We start from the raw sequence: 16,094 nt of genomic DNA on the forward strand, positions 1-16,094 counted from the left end.
TAGTATCGTCATTGGCAAGGTAAAGTATCACCGAACTCGAGGACAGATCAATAGAATATACCCAATTGGAACAACAGAAAAGAGACTGATTAAAAAAAGTAATGAAACAGAGTCTCAGAGACCTGTCAGACAGTAACAAAAATAAATTAACATTTATATCATCAGAGTCACAGAACAATAGGGGAAAAAGTGTGGAGCTGAAAAATATTCACAGAACTGGACACAGGAAGGGGAACATCACATACCGGGTCCTATTGTAGGGAGGGGGGAGAGTGAGGGGGGAGGGATAGCATTAGGAGATATACCTAATGTAAGTGACTAGTTAATGGGTGCAGCACACCAACATGGCACATGTATACATATGTAACGAACATGTACGTTGTGCATATGTACCCTAGAACTTAAAGTATAATAAAAAGAAAACGTACTTTAAAGCATAGGCAAATAGACTAATAGAAACAAAGCCATGACTCCAGGGGAATTCACACATGCTCATTGTGAAATTTCAGCAGTGGAGGCATGAGCTGCTTCATAAAAGGCAGAGAAACAATTGGTTATCAATGGGAAATAATAGAAAAGTTAGACTTTTACCTCAGATCTTTCACAGAAAAAAAATCTCAGCTCTATTAGCGGCTAACTGTGAAAAATAAACTTTTTAAAATATCAGGAGAAAATATAGGTAGTTATGTTTATATGCTAGCAAGTGTGAAGGTCTTAAACAAGATGCCCAATGCAAAAGCCATAAAGAAAAAGTTTGGTAAGTGTGGCTCCCTAGCATTAAGCAAATTTCCAAACAAAAGATTTCAGGAATACAGTAAAAAGACAATGCTTGCAACATAAATAATAGGCAAAGTATTAAAATCAGAATACATGAACCTTCAGAATACGTGAAACTAACTCCTGCTAATCCATGAGGAAAAGTGAAATTATCCAATAGAAAAATTGGCAAAATAGATGAATAGACGTGTATGAATCGGTAAGTGTATAAACAGAATAGAAGAAGAATTCAATATGAAAGACATATTAAAAGATGCTTAATCTCAATCATCTTAGACGTTTTTTGTGAAGACAATGTAAATATTTTTTATAATCCAACTAGTATTTCTCATGTGTTCCCACTCTAACAAGCAAGCGTGGCAGGAGTTGGGGAGCACTGAGACACTGGTCTGTGGGTGCCTCATCTAGCTAACCACTGACCCGTGGCACCCATTTCCACTGAGGTATTGCGGGAACACTGATGGCTTGTGCTTTCTTCTCCATCAGAGCCAATACTGACTTGGCTTCCACTGACTCCATCCTCCCTAGAGCTAGACCTGTGCCTCCCCCATGAAGCCACTGAGCACACTGAGATGTGCTGTAAGTGTAAAATACTATTGATTACATGTTGAAATGATATTTCTGACATGTTGGGTTAAATACACTATGTTGTTAAAATTTAAAAAAAAAAAAAAATTCACAGAACTAACGATTGAGGATTTCCCAAATTTGTGAAATACTTAAACCTACAAATTCAAGAAATTGAGAAAATCTTAAACTACTTTTGCTCATGGAAATTCGTACCAAGACACATCATAATCAAACTTCTAAAAGTAAATAGAAAGAAAAATCTTGAATGTAGCTGGAAAGAAGCAACACACGAGGGAGAACACTGATGTGAATGACTGTGGATTTTTAAGGTGAAACCACGAAGCCAGAAACAATTGGCACATTTTTCAAATGCTGATATAAAATAATTACTAATTTTGAGCTCTATATCCAGTAAAAATATTTTTCAGCAATGAAGGGGAAATAAACACTTTCTCAGATAAAAGAAAACTAAGAAAATTTGTAGTCAGCAAATCTACCCTAAGAGAAGGGCTAAAGACAATTCTCCAAACAGTATTTTAGTATAACAGAAAGAGACTTGGAAAAATTCAAAAAAGGAAAAGATATCAATGGAATGAGTAAAAATGGGGATAAATAAAACATGTTCTCCTTCCCCTCTTGAGTTTTTAAAGCTACTTTGATGGTTGGGAAAAATATAATGCCTTCCAATGTGGTGCTCAGCGTACTTATGGAAATACTTAAGGTAACTATATTTTTAAAGGGAGGAGGGTAGAGTACAGAAACGGAAGTATGATTTCCGTACTTCACTCAAGGTGCTATTAGTAAAACTTTATTATAAATAGGCAGTGATAAGTTACACATGTATATTGTAATATCTAAAACAACCACTAAGAAAGCAATATCAAAAGACATATTCCAAAACACTTTAAACAAATAAAAATAGATTCTTAAAATAATTCAAGAAAACCAAAGGAAATCAATAAAAGGGTATCAGAGAAATGAGAAGTAGAAGGAACACACGCAAAAATGAATAATAAAATGGCATGCTTTCAAGTTAGCAAGTCAATAATTACTTTAACTGTAAATAGTTTATTTTTATTTTTTATTTTATTGTATTGATTTTGTTTTTGAGATAGAGTCTCGCTCTGTTGCCCAGGATGGAGTTCAGTGGTGCCATCTGAGTTCACTGCAACCTCTGCCTTCCAATTTCAAGCGATTCTCCTGCCTCAGCCTCCCAAGAAGCTCAGGCTACAGGTGCCTGCCACCATGCCCAGCTAATTTTTGAATTTTTAGTAGAGATGGGGTTTCATCATATTGGCCAGGCTGGTCTTGAACTCTTGACCTCAAGTGATCCACCTGCCTCGGCCTCCTAAAGTTCTGGGATTACAGGCATGAGCCACCACACCTGGCCCTAACTGTAAATAGTTTAAATGCACCAGTTACAAGACAGAGATTGTCAGAGTAGAGTAAAAAGCATATCCCAACTATATAATGTCTACAAGAAACTCACTTCAAACATAATGACACAAGCAGGTTGAAAGTTAAAGGATGAAAAAACATATCCCATGTGACCATTAGTGAAAGAAAAGGAGAGATTATATTAATAGCAGATAAAGTAGACCTCAGAGCAAAGAAAATTACTAGAGGCAAAAAGGAACATTATGTAATCATACAAGGGTCAATCTACATAGTATTCCTAAAAATGTATGCATCAAACAGAGCATCAAAATACATGAAGCAGACACTGATAGATCTGAAGTGAGCTGGGTGAGGTAGCTCACGTCAGTAATCCTAGAAATTTAGGAGGCCGAGGTAGGGAGATCACCTGAAGTCAGGAGTTCCAGTCTAGTTCAGCCAACATGGAGAAACCTCATCTCTACCAAAAATACAAAAATTAGCTGGCTGTGGCAGCACCCACCTGTAATCCCAGCTGTTCAGGAGACTGAGGCAGGAAAATCGCTTGAGTTGGGGAGGTGGAGGTTGCAGTGAACCAAGATTGCGGTACTGCACTCCAGCCTGGGTGACAGAGTGAAACTGTGCCTCCGGGAAAGAAAAAGAAAAAAGAAAAAAAGAACTAAAGTAAAAAAGAACTAAAGTGAAAAAGAAGGCTCTCAACTAATGATTGAGGATTGAATCCTAGAAAGAGTAGAGGCAACCAACAACAATCTCTCACAAATTCCTCTTTGGAAGACAATCTTCTGTGTTAAGGGCAAAAATGCTCTATAAGGATTTACTAATCTCCTGGATCAAATTTAAAAAACAACAACAACAACAGTGGTTCCCCTAAATTAGAAGAAGTCTGTTCATAATGATAGAGCAAATAACCTCCTATGCCAGATATTGGTATGTCACAAAAAATTATACTGTATTAATAAATAGATGGATGATAAACGCTGACTGGTAACTCAAGAGCACTGCCACTTTAAAAAAAATAAATGAACGGGCATAGAAATGTTATGGAAACTTAGTCTCTGAGCTAGCATTCAAGCACCTGGGTCCTTATTATTTTGTCTCAACCCATCTCTTTATCTGATCCGGCAGCCATCATTAGCTAGCTGTTGTAAAATGATATTTTTCTTGGCTCCAGCCTCTCTTGGTCTGATTTGGCTTTTGACAATGGCTTTATTTAACTTATTGGTTCAAGTTTCTATTGCTCATATAATCAAAATGAACTTCTACTTCTGGCTAAGATATGATAACAGGGACCAGATTTACTGTCCTACCTGAAAGAACATCAACAAGACAAAATATAGGAAATGACAATTTTAAGAAAGTGTACATCAGGCAACAAAAGACAGTGCTGCCTTAGAGAAGAAAAACAAACTACATCAGACCTATGCTTTCCCCAGGTTATTTCCTTGAAAGTCCCTGGACTCCAACGCAGGGAGGGGAATCGAAGCAGAGGCCCCAGACTCTGTGACTTAAGGAGACAAAACTAAATCTAAGGAGAACAAGAAGATCAGACATCTCAGGACAGCATATCAAAGATGAGATACTGCACAGAGTGACTTGGAGATCTGCAGAAGGTCCTGCTGCAATTAATAACCTGCACACCCATGAGGAAATGGTGGCTGGCCGGAAGAAAGAACCCTCTGAAGGATTAGAGAAAGCTGTAACCAGTGGCCACAGGGTCTAGAGATCGTTTCTGTTGTCATGAGATAGATTGGAAAACCCTACATTTCATGGAGTGTTGGGTAGAATACTCAGAATCATTTTGCCTCAGGAGTGGGAAAAAGTACTGTTCTGATCCCACCTAACAAATCTTTAAAGCCAGATTCTAAAGAATCAAACTGTTTCCAAATAACTGCATGCCGAAACAAAAGTAAAGAATATTCATAGTCATACAAAAATATCCAGCAAAAAAGGAAGGAAGGAAAAATTCTCAATGTCGGCACCCAGTCAAAGGTCATTAGTCATGAAGAAAGCCGAAAAGTAGGACTCATAATGAGATGGCTAATAAGCCTGCCTCTCCCCATCTCACCACTCATAACCATGGCAACTGACATTTACTGTTAGCCGAAATTAACAATAAAATTGGTGTCTGCAAGTTATGACTTCAATGTTTTGTTGGATTTTTTTGGTTTTTTTTTACGATCTCCTCTTTAGGAAACAGCACTGAAGCCATTTACAGTCTTGCATTGCATAATAACATTTCAGTCAACAATGCACCTTATATACAGCTGTGAACCCATAAGATTATAATGAAGCTAAAAATTTCCAATGGCCTAGTGATGTAACTGTAATGACTTTGTGGCTGTCGTGATGTTACAGTGCAATGCATTACTCACGTGGTTATGGTGATTCTGTTGTAAACAACCCTGCTGCATGCTGCCAGTAGTTTAAAAAGTTAAAAGAAGAATAATAAATTATAAAAATAGAGAAAAGCTTATGCAATAAGGATATTAAAAAATATTTTTGTACAACTGTACAATGTGTTTGTGTTTTAAGCTATATTATTACAAAAGAGTCTAAAGGGTTTTTTTTTTTTTTTTTTTAAACTATGAAGTAAATAAGTCACAGTAAGCTAAGGTTAATTTATTATTGAAGAAAGAACAAATATTTTTACACATTTAGTGTAGCCTAAGTGTAGTGTTTATAAAGTCTACAGTAGTATACGGCAATGTCTTAAGCCTTCACATTAACTCACCACTCACTCACAGACTTACCCAGAGCACCTTCCAGTCCTGCAGGCTCCATCCATGGTAGGTACCTTATACAGATGTACCAATTTTTACCTTTTATATCATCTTTTTTACTGTACGTTTTCTGTGTTTAGATAACACAAATACCATAATGTTACAATTACCTACAGTATTCAATATAGTAGCCTGCTTACAGGTTTGTAGCCTAGGATCAACAGGCTATGCCACATAGCCTAAGTGTATAGTAGGCTATACCATCTAGGTTTGTGTAAGTATACTTTACAATGTTCATACAATGATGAAATCACCTAACAATGCATTTCTCAGAATGTATCCCCATCATGATTGTACTTCATGAGTGGTTTTAAGACTTAAATTTTTTCTGGTAGCAAGACCCCAACAATTCCTCAAGGTCAATGGTGGCTGTCAATTTAACCTCTACTTCAGCATTTTAAAAATAAATGGCAACACATATTTCCCCACCACTGGATAGAAGGTCAAAGTCTTATTCTTGTCAACTCCTAATCAGAAGATCTCAGCTTTGAGAGGCAAAAATCACAATACACTTGAGTGGTTCTGAGGCAGCAGCTTGTATTTGAAGAACCCCTGTAGGTAAGCACAAATTGAACAAGGAGAATGAAATCTGCCCGTGATTATGCTTACCTTGCCCAGCTATTGAGAATGGCCAAGAGAAAAGTCAATGCTGACCCTGTGTTCTGAAGATTGATAGTGTCAATAATCTGATTACCTCCTGCAAAAATTGTTTTTGCTGAAACAAGCTCTCAAGAATATGCAGAAAGGAGATCTTAGGTACTGCATTAGTTGGATGACTTGAAAGTACTCTATGACCATTTAATTTACCTTTTTGATTATGACATAAGATGTCAGCTTTCACTCTCACTCTCCATGACCTTGAGCAAGTCATGAACTATCTTTGAGTTTGTGTGAATAGATGCAGAGCTGGAATACAATCTATTTTCCATGAATATCCCTCAGAGAGAAAAAATAAGAGTGTGTATTCAGAGCTTTCCTTTGCCAAAAAGGCCTCTGACAGATATATAATACATTATTGTTCTTGGAACCAACTGCAGCCTGCTGCCTTGTAAACGAAAGCGCTCAATCAATACTGTTGGTTGATAGATTGGTTCACCAACTGAAGGTGTCCATGTGAGAAATCTACAGTACAAAACAGCCCCCATTAAAACAGATTCAGCAGAACCTCCACCAAGTGTGCAGATGTAAATGTCTCCTCCTTTCTGAGTCAAGAGAGACATTGCAGGGACAAAGTAAGATACCGAGAAACAGTATATCTAAAACCCAAGTCATCCTGGCAAAATAAGTAAATCCAGTGACATAAAAGGACAACAGAAACTAGTAACATTAACATATATTTATAAAGGGCAAAGTTCCATTTACGGGCAAAGCTGGTTTTGTTGTGCTTTGCTTTATTGTGCTTTGCAGATATTACTTTTACAAATTAAAGGTTTGTGGCAACCCTACGGCCAGCAAGTCTTTCGGCACCATCTCTCCAACAACGTGTGCTCACTTCATGCCTCCATGTCACATTTTGGTAATTCTTGCAGTAGTTCAGCATTTTTGTTATTATTTTCTGTTATGGTAATCTGTGATCAGTAATTTTTGATGTTACTATTGTAACTGTTTTAAGGCAGTATGAACTGTGCCCTTATAAGATGGCAAACTTAATTAATAAATGCTACGTATGTATGCTTTGACTACTCCACCGATGGGCCATTTCCCCACCCATCTCCCTCTCCTCAGGCCTTCCTATTCTCTGAGACACACCAATATTAAAATTAGACCAATTAATTACCCCTACAATGGCACCTAAGTGTTCAAGTGAAAGGAAGAGTGAGTCCCTGACTTTAATCAAAAGCTAGAAATTGGCAAGGTATGGTGGCTCAAGCCTGTAGTCCCTGTACTTTGGGAGGCAGAGGCGGGAAGATCATTTGAGGAAGGAGTCTGAGACCAGCCTGAGCAACACAGGGAGACTCTGTCCCTATAAAACGTTAAAAATCAGCTGGGCTTCATGGCAGGTGCCTGTAATCCCAGCTACTTGGAAGGCTGAGGCAGGAGACTCACTTGAATCCAGGAGGCAGAGGTTGCAGTGAGCTGAGATTGCACCACTGCACTCCAGCCTGGGTGACAGAGTGACACTCCCTCTGAAAACAAAAGTTAGCCTAGTTGTGAATGCAAAGGCGCAGCTCTTGAAGAAAATTAAATGCACTACTCCAGTGAACACATAAATAAGAAAGCAAAACAGCCTGTTGCTGATATGAAGAAAGTTTTGGTGGTCTGGATAGAAGATCAAACAAACCAAAAAAAATTTTAAGCCAAAGTGTAAACTAGTGCAAAGTCCTAACTCTCTCCAATTCTATTAAGTCTGAGAAAGGTAAGGAAGCTGCAGAAGAAAAGTTTGAAACTAACAGAGGTTTGTACATGAGGCTTAAGGAAAGAAGCCATCTCTGTAACATGAAAGCGCAAGTTAAAGCAGCAAGTGCTGACACAGAAGCTGCAGCAGGTTATGCAGATCTAGCTGACAGCACTGATGAAGGAGGCCACGCTAAATGACCAGTTTTTAATACTGACAAAACAGCCTTGCGTCGGTAGAAGATGCCATCTAGGACTTTCACAGCTAGAGAGGAGACGTCAAGGCCTGGCTTCAATGTTCCAAAGGCCAGGCTGACTTCTGTTAGGGGCAGCTGGTGACTTCAAATTGAAACCAGTGCTCATTTACCATTCTGAAAATCCTAGGGTCCTTAAGAATGCTGCTCAATCTACTCTGGCTATGCTCTTATAAAGGTAAAAAACAAAGTGCAGATGGCAGCCCATCTGTTTGCAGCATGGTTTACTGAATATTCTCAGCCCTCTGTTGAGACTTACTGCTCAGAAAATATATATATATATGTATCTTTTTATTCAAAATATGACTGCTTATTGATAATGTATCTAGGCACCAAAGAGCTCTGATGGAGATATACAAGGAGATTGTTTTCATGCCTGCTAACATAACATCCATGGATCTACAGTATCTACGACCCATGGATCAAGGAGTAATTGCGATTTTCAAGTCTTATTATTTGTGATTCTTTTGATGGATTTGAGCAAAATCAATTGAAAACCTTCTAGAAAGGATTCACCATGCTGGATGCCATTAAGGACTTTTATGATTCATGGGAGGAGGTCAAAAAATCTACATGAACAGCAGTTTGGAAGAAGTTGATTCCAACCCTCATGAGTGACTCTGAGGGGTTCAAGATTTCTGTGAAGGAAGTAGCTGCAGGTGTGGTGGAAATAGCAAGAAAACTAGAATTAAAAGTGGAGGCTGAAGATACGATTGAATTGCTGCAATCTCACGATAAAACTTGGACAAATGAGAAGTTGTTTCCTATGGATGAGCAAAGAAAGTAGTTTCTTGAGATGGAATCTACTCCTGGTAAAGCTGCTGTGAACGTTATTGGAATGACATCAAAGGGTTTGGAATATTACATAAACTTAGTTGATAAAGCAGCTGCAGGGTTTGAGAGGATTGACTTTAATTTGAAAGAAGTTCTACTGTAGATAAAATGTTATCAAACACCAGTACATGATACAGAGAAACCTTTCATAAAATAAAGAGTTCATCAATGTAGCAAACTTCATTGTTGTATAGGGGTTCTAAGATATTTCTACACCCACTCTAACCTTCAGCAATCACAACCCTAATCAGTCAGCTGCCATCAACACTGAGGCAAGACCCTCTATCGGCAAAACATTTACAATTCGCTGAAGGCTCAGGTGGCCATTAGCATTTTTTAAGCAATAAAGGATATTTTAGTTAAGGGATGTACATAGACTTTTTGTTTTGTTTTGTTTTGAGATGGAGTCTCGCTCTGTTGCTCAGGCTTCAGTGCGCTGGTACAATCTCAGCTCACTGCGAGCTCTGCCTCCCAGGTTCATGCCGTTCTCCTGCCTCAGCCTCCCAAGTAGCTGGGACTACAGGCACCTGCCACCACGCCCGGCTAATTTTTTGTATTTTTAGTAGAGACGGGGTTTCACCATGTTAGCCAGGATGGTCTCGATCTCCTGACCTCGTGATCTGCCCGCCTCAGCCTCCCAAAGTGCTGGGATTACAGGCGTGAGCCACCGCGCCCGGCCACATTGACTTTTTAGACTAATGCTATTGCACACTTAATATACTACAGTATAGTATAAATGTAAGTTTTATACGTACCAGGACAGCAAAGATTTTTTTTGTTTTATTTTGTAAAATTTCTATTATTTGTAATTAACAGATAAAGTTGTATGTATTTATCATGTGTAATGTGATTTATTGAAGTATATATACATTGTAGAATGACTAAATCTAGATTTCATATGACTCACTTTATTGTGATAGCCTCTTCGTGTGGTGCTCTGGAAATGAACCCACAATGTCTCCAAGGTATTCCTGTACTAGAAGGAATTAAGGGCTCCAATAAAAGATACCAAGTAAGTGGAATATCTCTATGAGCCAATACACCTTAACTCAAAGGAATCATTACCCACTTAGCATATGGTAGTTTGCTTTAATAGTTCTGTTTGTTCTAGAAAAAATATAATATAGTATTTTGCTAGACTCAGAGTCTAAGAAACAGTTCCAGCAAAACAGCATCCTTCCTTTCCATGTATGTCTCTTGTGAGTCATAGTTCATTAAGCCCAATGTAATAAGGAAGCTATAGATCTGATCATTTTAAAAGTTTGAATGAGAGTTTTAGAAATTATTCTCTAGGTTATATTGTTATCCCCACTGGAGTCAGATAAGCTTGTTTGGTTACACCGTCATGATGCCTCCATTGCAATATTTTAGGACCATCTGCATCCCAAAATCCCTCTCTCCTACCTGCACACATTCTTCTACAATCCTGTCTGTCCCTGACACAATTAGCCACATTTCTCAGGACCTCTGGGAGGTACACATACTAATATTTCCAACAATGTAAGTTGCATGATTTAAAAGGAACTACATGGTGAGAGCTAAAGTCAGCAGAAATCATTTTCTTGGATTAACTTAGAACTTCTTCTTATTGTTTAGCAGACAGGAGCTTGGAAATAAGAAGAAGAAAGACTCAGCAAGAATGAGAGTGGAAAATCAGCTTGTGGTTTTGAGCATGTTATGTGAAAAGGACAGTATTCTAAAAAGACACAGAGGGACAAATGAATTAGAAGCAAAGACAGATGAATTCCATTTTCGCTTTATAACCTTCACTAAGATTTAAGTGCATTTAAATGTTTGTAAATATAATATGATTTAGATAACAGAGAACTGGAGGATCACAGAGTATATGTTTAGAAAAGATTTTCCATTATGATTTGAATTATTATTAGATGAGATAGCCCCTTAGCCAAGAGAGAAGTACCCTATTACTGTAAATACAGGCTTCTCAGAAACACAAGCATGTTCAAGCTGTCCTCTGGCCACCAGAGGCAATGGCAGCAGAAACCTGAAGGACTGTTTGCAAGTGAAACAGATGCTTCTTGCCAAAAACAATTGAAATCCTCCAAGATGAGGATAGATCCAGAGGCTGACCTTGTAGTATAGGAGATAAAGAATGGAGTGATGCCACTCAAGTGGGGAGAAGACTCTCAGGCAGCCTGACTTTGATAAATAATTTTAACTGTGATTCCAAAACAACAGGAATGCATTAAGTGAGCGCTGGCAGCATCTAGGGACAAGCAACGCTGCACTTGTATTAATCAATCCAGCCCGGTCGACTGCCAATGTGATTCATAGGCAGTGCACAGCACCATAGAAAAGCGGCCTGATGTTGTGGAAAAGGCATGCTGCAAGAAGTCAGGAGCACCAGGAGGCACATGCAAACATTATTGAACACCTGCTGTTTTCCAGACACCATGCTCAGCACTTTACCAGCAGAATTTTACTGAGTCCTCCCAGAAACTTCTGTCATAGACTTTTGTGTGCTGGAGCCAGCTCGTACCGGCTAATGAAGGCGTCTTTTTGTTGTTTGCATTTCTCCCCAGGTCCGTGGTGCAATGATGTCACACTGGTAGCTTGTACAGCATTTTGCATTCAAAGGCTTTAATCTTGTTATGATGGAACCTTGATGGAAATGAAGAAAAGAAGCCTGTGTTCTAGAACAATCATCATCTGAATGGAGTGATTAATCCTTCTGTGCCTTCTCTCATCTTGTGAGGCATTCCTCTAGTTAAGGCAGGCTTTGCCGAAGACCCCTTAATAAGTATGACAACAACCTGGCAAAGATTGCAATACTTCTGAGTGATAAGCAAGAAAATAATACAGATATAAAGATGCAGAAACCCCATCCACCATGTACGATCATTTGTATTTGTCACTGCTTACTTTTAACACATTTTCATATGATTCACAATCAAATGTCACCATTCAACACTTTAGTGCTTGGGAGCTCAGCCCCATGCCAGAGCAGATGAAAGGAGTCTTTGATACTTGGAAGCCTCATTTTCATCCTGATTCTTTGTTCTCTTCTGCCTTTCTTCTCATTTTGTGAATGCCCTGCTTCCCCTGATTTGATCTGATTTTCTTCTCTATTTCATCTCAGTAGAACACCATGAGTCCCTATTTTTTCAGAGTGTACCTTTGCTTACCAGAGTACCTGTTAAGCTAATCTGAGTATCTTTACTTTCAAGAACATTATATTAATAGTTCTTTTGTCTGATCATACAAGTAATGTATGTTCTTCATTTTTTAAAACTATAGAGAAGCAAACAAGAGGATAAAAATCTATCTGTATCCTCATTACTGCAGAAGATTATCACTGTCAATAATCTACAATATTCTATATTGGTTCTGTATTTTTTTCTAAATCGGCAAATCTTTAGATCAAAAGTTTAAACCAGTGATTTTCAATCAGTGATGATTTTGCCTGGCCAATTCTTTCCTTCCTTCTACCAAAAAATATTTGATAAAGTCTGGAGGCATTTTTGGTTGCCACAGCTTGGAGGGGGATGCTACTAGCATCTAGTGGGTGGAGACCACGGACGCATGTAAACATACTAAAATGCTCAGAATAGCCCCCCACAGCAGGGAATTATACAGTCGAAAATGTTGATAGTATCAGGATTGAGAAAGTTTGGTCTAACAGAAAGCCTAACACATCCTAGGCTTTCCAACAACACCTATTGTATTTCTGATTCCTCTAATACCTTCAGTCTATATTCTGGTTTCTCCTTTGTCTGTCTTCCTCTTGGAGCCCAACAATTACGATTCACCCATAGAACTGTCAGGCAATTAGTTAAGACACACTAGGGAATGAAGAACTCGCTTCCTCTCTGTCTCTCCTCCAGTCCTGTGTTCCTCTCCAGATCTGCTTAGAACTATGTTGTTTTTTCATTTTCTCTCTTTTAGTTGTGACTTTTTCTCTCTGTGTGTGTGTATGTCCCACACTCATTTTTGTACCCAAGTACTTTGAATTGATCATTTCCACATTTTATTATGGGCTTGGTTATGAACTCTTCACATTCTATGAAAGGTTTAGTCTTCAAGATAAATTAACAAAAAGTAGTGTAGCCACTAGAGAGGAAGCCTAAGGGGACAGGAAGTGGTGCTCCAGGGGGCTGTGGCCTCCTAGGATAATAGAGAAGAAGGACAGGGCAGTGAAACTGCCAGGGAAGTCAAGGCAGGCTCCCCCAGCTCAGGTAGATCCAGAAGTATAGCATGCATGGGTCCTAGGGCCCTGAAACAAACTCCAAGCATCCAGTGTCTAAAAGACTTTCCTCTTCTCAAATGCCTGGAAGGACAGGGTCATATTTCTCTGTCATTTCCAAGAGCCTGAGATATTGTGGGACTTTCAGAGATATTATGCATATGTAGAGTTTACATTTGTATAGGCAGTTTCCTTTTAATGAAATATCTTTCATTGTGAATATAAAACGTTTCTAAGACCTGGATGCTGCGTAACTATGGGGTTTTGTTGCACAAATATTTGAGCCAAAGAAAGTCCTTTTCCGTCATATTCCCCTATCCCACTACAAACATCCTGGGTACCAAAAGGATAACTCTTCACCAAGAATTATGTTTCCAATAATAAATGTGCTGAACAGTTAAAATTTCATCATCACGATGGCTAATATTCATAGAATTTTGTAGACTGTAAAGCATTTCCACAGTTTATGTTACTTGCTTCTCACAATTGTGTGAAGTATTTGGGGCACTTGATTTTACATTAGAATTGAGGTATATTCCTCTCTCTGCCACTTAGTATCTATTTGGCTTCAGGCAAGCCACTTAGCTTCTTTGAACATGTTTTCTCATCTGTAAAATTATTCTTGTTTTATTTGGTTCTAGTGAGATTAAAATAAGAAAATGCAGTACGGCAACATTTTTGTCAGCAATAAAGCATGTTACCAACACAAGCAACTGTTTTGCAGATGGAGGGACTGAAGCTGGAAAAGACTGGTAATGTTTTACATGTTATATACCTAGTAAGTCCTCCGTGCAGATCTCTGATATTAGTATACGGATGGTGCCCAACATAATGATGGCTTGATTTACAATTTTTTGACCTGATGATGGGTTTATTGAGGTATCAAATGCATTTTTAACTTACAATGTTTTTGACTTAGGATGGATTTATTGGGATGTAACCCCACTGTAAGTCAAGGAGCATCTGCGTTCCGATACTGCATTCAGCTCTTATTCCACTAGGTGCTCTCTAAAGCTCCCATCATTGCTCCAAGGTGATCTTAAAACTCAGTAACTCCATAATTTATATTCTACATTCTGCTTAGGTTTTAACACAATAGAACTGATGCCTGATGCAGTGATGGCCACAAAGGCTGTAAGTACTGAATAAATATTCTGCCTGCTTGAGTGATTACCTTAAATTAATAAGGAAATAAAATACACATTCCCAACAGTTTTAAATGATAATTCCTTAGCAACAGTAATCATTGCATAATGGATATAAAGTGGGATTCTAAAATCAGACAATCCCAGGTTTAAAACCAAGCCCTGACCTTCATAAATTGTGCAACCCTGAACAACTTCCTTAACATCTATGAACCTTTAGTTCTGAATCTGTAAAATGAGGACAGTGACATTTCATAAATCTCTGTAAGAATTAAAAACATGTTGTATCAAAAGAGCTGAGCACTATGTCTGGCATATTATGTGCACTTAATAAATGTTACCTTTTTCTATTATTTGACACCCCGTGTCTTCTTTTCTGTTCTGTTGAACTCATGTTATTTCAAGGAAGACTATTTGAAATTATGAGAGAAATATTTATTCCCCTTGCTAAGGACAAAGATTTGTTTAGGAGGCAGGAGGGAGACGTAAAATTGGAAGCAAATTTCCCCTTGAGTTGGTGGCTCAAAGGGATTCATTTCTTTGCAAGGAATTTTTTTAAGCATAAAGAAGTTGATTTTTTTCCCCATAAGATGTATTAGTGAGCAAATAGAATTCTTCCTTCTAATCCGGTTCAATATAGACATAAAATATATCAGTTACAACATGCCCTGATTAAAAACACACTTGCCTCTAAGATAGAAAACATTTGTCTTGTTCAAAACCTAAGAGAAAAAGGAGAGTTCTTAACATAGAAATAATTAATGGAGAACCATGGAATGGGCCAGGGCCAGAAGATTTTTGGAAGAACAACTATGAGTCTTATTTTTAACTACTAGGACTGAAAAGCAGAAGCTGAAAAAAATCACACCCCCTACTGCCCTTAAGTAATGAAAAGGACCTCCTGTTTAATTCCTGTCACTTACTCCCAAGGGCTTGCACCTCCAAACCTGCAGTGCAAGAGTAATTTTCTGTTAGAATCCATCTGAAAAAAAAAAAAAAAAAAAATGTTCTGTTGCTGGATTGTGTCTTGCCTGCTACAGTGTGGGGGTTGTTTTCATGCCAGGTCTCAGCAAACACCTGAAGAGACAAGTGTATTTTGGAGGAGCTGACGTCCCAAGGTATCAAGCTGTAAGCTCTTTCCTCTACCAATCTTCGCACATCGTGAGAATAAAGTCAGCCAAAGACTCAAAATAAACTTTCTAAACACTCTTTTCTCATTGCTGTCCCTGCTGTGGTGCTCTATTCCTCAGCCATCTGACCTTCTTGTTCAAAGCTTCCAATCAATTCCCCTGCTAAGTGCTGTCTTTCTGGAATTGAGAACACTGTTGAAATCTCAAAGATTGACATTTTTGAACACCTGGGTGAGAACCTCCTGGTGAGATAAGACAGAGATATAATAGAGTGGGCTCATCAACATACTGAAAACCTTCAGTATTCAGGAGATGGATATACAATGATTTAAAGGAAATGAGAGCTTAATACTCGCGGCCGACATTCTTAACACCAATCCAAATATATCATACATTCCTTAATTGTGATGTGCCCAGGTAGACTGAAATTTTCTCAGTGTTCAAAGATTTTATGCTGTTCCACCTTCATAACCAGAGATAGGTGATCCTTAGTTCTGGTTGAGACTTCAAGACAGAAAATTTTTAATGACAAAGTAAATATCTTTGGAGTTTTACTAAAGTTTATGTCACAGATCCTGAAAGGGAGTTTCTACCATAGGGAGAAAAAAAATAGGGTAGGCCTCTAGGAATCCCAATTGCATGAGAAACAAAGGAACCTCCCTGCAGAAAGA

This window comes from Papio anubis, chromosome 8 (genome assembly GCF_008728515.1).
Source record: "Papio anubis isolate 15944 chromosome 8, Panubis1.0, whole genome shotgun sequence".
Taxonomy (NCBI): Eukaryota; Metazoa; Chordata; class Mammalia; order Primates; family Cercopithecidae; genus Papio; species Papio anubis.